Genomic DNA, 6,505 nt, shown 5'->3' with positions numbered 1-6,505 from the left:
AGGGAAATCATAACCCCCTCACAAAAATGAAGCCATTGACCCACAGACACAGCAGCAATCCAATGCAAACAGCATCCAAAACATGTCAAAGTGGTCCACTGGAAGTGTAGCTGCTGGGAAGGTTCCCCAAGCCCAATGTTCCTTAATAACTATTTACCTCCAGCAAACCATCCCGATATGACCAAAATACAACCAACCGACTAATCATGGCTCTAACATCCTAGGAAATAACAGCCCAGTTTATCATCTTAAATATGATCATGTTATCTCAGCAGTAAGGCATCAGTAGGGCCTCTAAGACTGCCAAGCTTATAATTCTACCCTATGCCAAATGCATAGTTCCACAGCTTTTTACTGACAGCCAAAAATGTTTTGGGATGATAACTATACAAAAAGTTATTATGAGTAATCGGCAGATGTGATATCCCATGCAGATGTAAGAAGGTGCTGAGATGCAGTACGCAGGGATTGCAGAGCGGTATGGTATAACAGTACTTATTTATTATTTAACAATAAAGGATAAAGTAGTCTCCTCACAGGGAGTTAATAAGCAGTGGCAAAGAGTTATTAGAACAATAAGAATTAAATGAAAATAAGCAGAATGAGTGCAACCATCTAAGTTTCAAGCAACACTTATCGTAGCTCCTGGTGGGGTCCTTAGTCCAGTGGAGGTAGTAAGACCAGCAGCGGCCAATGTAGCATCCTCCGATGGGGTCCAAGGTTAGCAATCCGTCTTCTGGCGGTAGCGGGCTGTCTCCGGTTTTACCCGCTGAGCCCCAGTCCATAAGCCTGTGCAATCAAAATGGGAAAAGATGCAGAAGCCTCTGTACCAACTGTGCTAGCCAGCAAAGGGAACTGCACTTCAATGTCCTGTAAACTGGCCCATGCTTCTCTGCACACGTGCGGTCTTATGCTTCACCGGGCGCGAGGTGCTTCCCACACTCACTGTCCTGCTTGTTAGGGGTCGAGTTCCCACCTCTGCACAAGGGAAATCTCGAGCCATCTCCTCTCCGGTCTCCCATTCCTCTCCAGCCACAGTGGAGCCTGGTCAGCGGAGACATCGGTCGCAGCATTTGGCTCAGCCTGATACGGTGCGGATGGTTACTGCTGCTTTTCCAGGCTCAGCCATTGTAGCCAGTACTGGTCAGCGATGAGCAGATGTCTCTGGGACAAAGTCCTGCTTTTCCCCTTCTGAGCATGCCCAGGGTAAGACCTCTCATTTGAGGTCGAGGGTCACATGCTCAGGTACTGCAGCAGCTCCCATTCGTCCTCTAGGAAGGTCCTGAAGTTGCTCAGATACTGTAGCAGCTCCCATTGGTCCTCTTGGAAGGTCCTGAAGTTGCTGCAGCTATAAAAGGTTTGCATGGCCGTACGGCCATGCACTAGTATCAACTAAGTTGTGTGTTCAGCGCCAGTGTGGTCTTATGTATGTGGTTTCAGGGTTTGGCTGAAATAAGCCCCTAGAATACCGGCACCTCCGGTGAGGAGTTTTATGTGTGCTATTCTGACTGCATGACCACTGTTCACTCTATTTGGTAGCTGTGTTCCTCTGTGAGGTTAACAGGGCACAGCATTCTCTTGTCTTAAGTGTCTCTGTGAAGTAACAGAGTTCACTTATACCACCATAACGTCACTTGCTAGCAGCGGGTTTTACTCCTGCACGGTGGACCCCGAGTTGTGAACGCACCTATTACTTTATAAATAAATATTTGGTGCCTTCTCCAAACCCTAACACTGCTGGAGCACTTTGGAGATCTCGGCCACAGTATGTTACGGCACTGCTGCTCAGAGCGGAGAGCACACTTCTCCCTGTCCTGCACTCTCCCTGATGGCGGAAAACTGCCTGCTGCATTGTGCGCTTTCCTCTCTGTCCTCCATCTTATCACGCTTCCTCTTTCCAGGTCATGGAATTTGTCCAGTTCCTTCCCCCAGGCAACATAAGACGCAGCCCCGACAGTTAAGGACCAAGCTCAGCTCAGGTACCAAAGCCCAGTCTTAATCCTTACACGAGACAAAAAAAAATTCAAATTTATCTAAAGTTCATTATGAAAATGGTGACAATAAAATTATTATTTTTTTATTTCTTCTGAATATTGCCCATGTTAGTCAATTATATTTAAAAATCAAGCCATAATATTTTTTTATGATCATGAAAAAATGTTAAAAAGTTATGGTTCTCTGAACACAGAAAAAAAAATCTTCCATTTCTTTTTGCAAAAAATAGATTGAAACCTTATAGTGTTAAATGACATTGAAGCAGAAGGCAGAAATACAAATAAAAGTGACTCACTTAATAAAAACTTATGTGATCAAAATTAAAATTATCTAACATATCTATGGATTTTATCACAGCTCTCCCTTGAGGTTATTATATCCTTTTTTAAGTAACCAACAATTTTGAAAATGTTCCACTTAGGTAAATTGCCAGAGCATAAAATCAATGAATCTGCCTAATTCACCTTATCCTTATAACATTTAAAATGCCTTCTATGACATATTTGCTTACAGTTCAGCTCTTTTTATGGCTAATCTATAGAGTCCTCATACAATTACGCCTCTGAACATATTAAACTAATATAGGCAAAGCGCTCAACCTGTTATCTTGTTTGGGACAGCCTGAAGAGACACTTCATGCCTCAGACAACCACACAACACTGGGTGGGGATTGCCCATGGTTTCATGGAAGCCACAGAGTTCCCAAATTACATTGGTGCCCTGGATGGTAAACACATTTGTGTGAAGAACCTCCAAACTCTGGCTCACGTTACTTTAGTTTCAAAACATATTTTTCAGTAGTGCTGCTGGCTGTAGCTGACAGCAACTACTGTTTTGTAATTTCTGACATTGGGGCAAATGGGAGTGCCTCTGATGCTCGCATTTTTCAATATTTAAGATTAGCTATGCGACTTAATGAGACTAGTGTTGAGCATTCTGATACCGCAAGTATCGGGTATCGGCCGATATTTGCGGTATCGGAATTCCGATACCGAGTTCCGATACTTTCAGTATATCGGATACTGGAATCGGAAGTTTCCATAATTCACAGAGCCAGAATTCAGCCAATGAGGACTAATTAGAAGTGTGGGCACATCCTGTTCTGCATGGTAGGCATGTAACTACTGGCATGACTGTGATTGGCTGCTGAAATGATGTCATGATGCAGTATAAAACTCGCCGCCGCCATTTTGGGTTCACTCTGCTGTGAATTCAGTTAGGGACAGGACGCTGTGTTCTGACTGAGGGCCAGTTTAGAGAGAGCGATTTGCTTCATTGTGCTTTACCCAGGCTAATATAGCAACCGCTTTGTGAGAACCTTTTTTTGCCTTGCAGCGCTGTTAACGGCTGTCTGCAAGGTGTCTGTGTGAGTGCAGCTCACTCTGTAGTCTGGTCTGCAGCCACCGCTGGTTGTAGTCAGCTCAGGGTGCGCCACTGCCTCATACCGTTCCATTGTCCGTTTTTCAAATAGTGCACATTTTTTCAAATTTATCCTATTAGTGGCTTTCCATCTGTATCCTGCTAGATTGTGGAAAAACACTACATAGGATTACATAGAGGAGTTTTTTTTGGCCTTGCAGCGCCGTTTACGGCTGTCTGCATCGTTTCCGTGTGAGTGCAGCTCACTCTGTAGTCTGTTCTGCCGCGACAGCCGGTTATAGTCAGTTCAGGGTGTGTCACTGCCTCATACTGTTCCATTGTCCGTTTTTCAAATAGTGCAGCCTGCTGCACATTTTTTTTAAATTTATCTTATTAGTGGCTTTCCATCCGTATCCTGCTAGATTGTGGAAAAACACTATATAGGATTACATAGAGGAGCTTTTTTTGGCCTTGCAGCGCCGTTTACGGCTGTCTGCACGGTTTCTGTGTGAGTGCAGCTCACTCTGTAGTCTGTTCTGTGGAAAAAACAAACAGTTAATAAAGTTCACCAAACACTCCACTTTAGAGTTGTGTAGGCCACATTAGCTCATATTAAAGTCTATTCCACACTTGATAAAATTAGTGTTCCTTATACCTGTTAGCAGCTGTTCAGTAATAAGCACACTAAGCCCTTACTACTTTTCTGCCTATCTTTATCAGTCTACCAAGATGAAGAAGGCAGGGAGTAAGGCACGTAGGCGTGGGTGTGGAGGTGGAGCAGGGAGAGGACGTGGGGATCCTGTGGCTGCTGCGGGCACCGGTGACTCATCATCCCCCAGTTTTAGCAGGGAACAGTCCTTCATGCGCAGCTTTGTAGGAGCTCGCTGTGCCCCGCTGCTGCGGGACGAGCACTGTAATAAGATTATGCTAATGTTCTATGGAGACCGATGACATGAGTCAGAATGAGGACAAACACGGTATATCACAGTTCAAGATATATATATATATTGTAGGAAGATGAACTTCAGATAACTGATGCAAACTGCAGCTTTACAGATAAGCAAGTAAACAGTCTCAAGAATATGCAGATATTAGAAGTACAGACCGAGGGTGCAAGTACAAGTCCAGCAATGCAGTATCCAGAGGTCAGAGCCTTGACTGGTTCCTAGCAGAGGAGCAGACCGTAGCAGAGGTGGGTGCAGAGCAGGTGAAGAGTAACAGAGTCTTTCCGGTGGTACGTAGATCCAGAAGCAAGCGGGGTATCCCGAGGAGTAGAAGAACAAGCAGGTTGCAAGTCCTTGAGCTTGGCAGCAAGTGAGATACAAGATACACAAGCAAGGTATAGTGTGCAGACTTCCTTTATATATGCAGCAGACAGGAAACAAGGAGTATCAGACAGGAAACAAGATGGCCCCCATGAAGCCAGCCACTCCATCTTGGGTAAGGGCAGAATCCAACAGAACTAAGGGCAAAAACAGACAAAAACAGGTATGCAGTCTAAGTTCTTACATTACTCTCCTCTTTAAAGATGTCCTCTGGACGTTCTTAAATCTGATGTCCTCTGGACGTTCTTAAATCTGGTTTATTGGGGTATCTGCTGTGGAACTGTCTGATCAGACGAGGAGCGTGAATATTTTCTAGAGGTTCCCAGGAATTCTCCTCAGACGAATATCCTTGCCACTTTACCAGATACTGAAGTCGTCCCCTATGAATCCGAGAATCTATGATCTTCTCCACGATGAATTCCTCCTGCCCATCTATGAGAATTGGATCAGGAGGAGCAGATGTGCGCCCGGAGAAAGGATTTGCCACTACCGGTTTAAGCAGGGAAACATGAAAGACAGGATGTATTTTTAAAGAATTAGGCAACTTGAGTCGGCAGGCTACAGAACTCACTATGCTACTGATCTTGTACGGACCAACATATTTTTGCCCCAATTTAGATGTTGGAACTCTGAGTTTCAAGTTCTTTGTTGAGAGCCAGACCATGTCTCCTACCTTGTATGTGGGTACTGGTTTACGGAATCTGTCTGCTGCCTTCTTGTATCTTTCTTGTGCTGTGGCCAGCGTCTGCTTCAAAACTTCCAGATTCCGCTGCAGAGATGAAATGCGGTCGGCTACCGCAGGTACAGACATGTCTATCGGAAGTCGAGGAAGAATGCTGGGATGATATCCCTTATTAGCAAAAAATGGAGACATTTTGGTGGATGCACTCTGTGAGTTATTGTATGTGAATTCAGCCAGCGGAAGCAGACTCACCCAATCATCCTGTAAGTGACACACATAGCAACGCAGATATTGCTCCAAAGTTTGATTGGTCCTTTCAGTTTGGCCATTAGACTGTGGATGGAAAGCAGATGACAAATTTACCTTGATGTCCAGAGCAGCACAAAAACTTTGCCAAAATTTTGAAGTAAATTGGACCCCTCGATCAGATATTACTTCATCCGGGACTCCATGTAATCGAAAAATATTTTGTACGATAAGATCCGCAGTCTGTTTGGCAGTTGGTAACCCAGTACAAGGAATAAAATGAGCAGCTTTGGTTAATCGGTCAACTACTACTAGAATCGTGCTCTTCCCTTGGGATGTAGGCAACTCTACGATAAAGTCCATTGATATTGACCCCCAGGGACGAGATGGGATAGGAAGAGGTTGCAATAGTCCAGTAGGCGAGGAGCGAGGAACTTTTGATCTGGCACATACCTCACATGATGACACGTACAGTCGCACGTCTTTTTGGAAAGTTGGCCACCAAAAGAAACGAGACACAAATTCTTGAGTTTTCTGAACTCCTCTATGACCGGCGATCTTAGAGTCATGCATCAGTTTCAGTACTCTTAATTTCATTGTTTCCGGGACATACAAACGTTGTCTCTGAAACCAAAGGCCATTTTTCAAGGTTAAATTTACCTGATTAGGTGGTTGAATTAGGAGTGAATCTGTGGCGTAGGCCTCCTTAATATCCTTTAATAGATCTTGATTATGCAGCACATTTACAAAGTTTCGTTCTGATAGTATGGTCCTTGGAGGTGAAGCTGAGGTTACCTCCTCCGAATGAATCCTGGATAGAGCGTCGGCCTTCCCATTGCGGGAGCCTGGTCTATAGGAAATAATGAAATCAAATTGGTTAAGAAACAGATTCCACTGG

The sequence above is a fragment of the Ranitomeya variabilis genome, chromosome 1, assembly GCF_051348905.1.
Source record: "Ranitomeya variabilis isolate aRanVar5 chromosome 1, aRanVar5.hap1, whole genome shotgun sequence".
Taxonomy (NCBI): Eukaryota; Metazoa; Chordata; class Amphibia; order Anura; family Dendrobatidae; genus Ranitomeya; species Ranitomeya variabilis.
Note: the sequence above shows the minus strand (reverse complement) of the source record.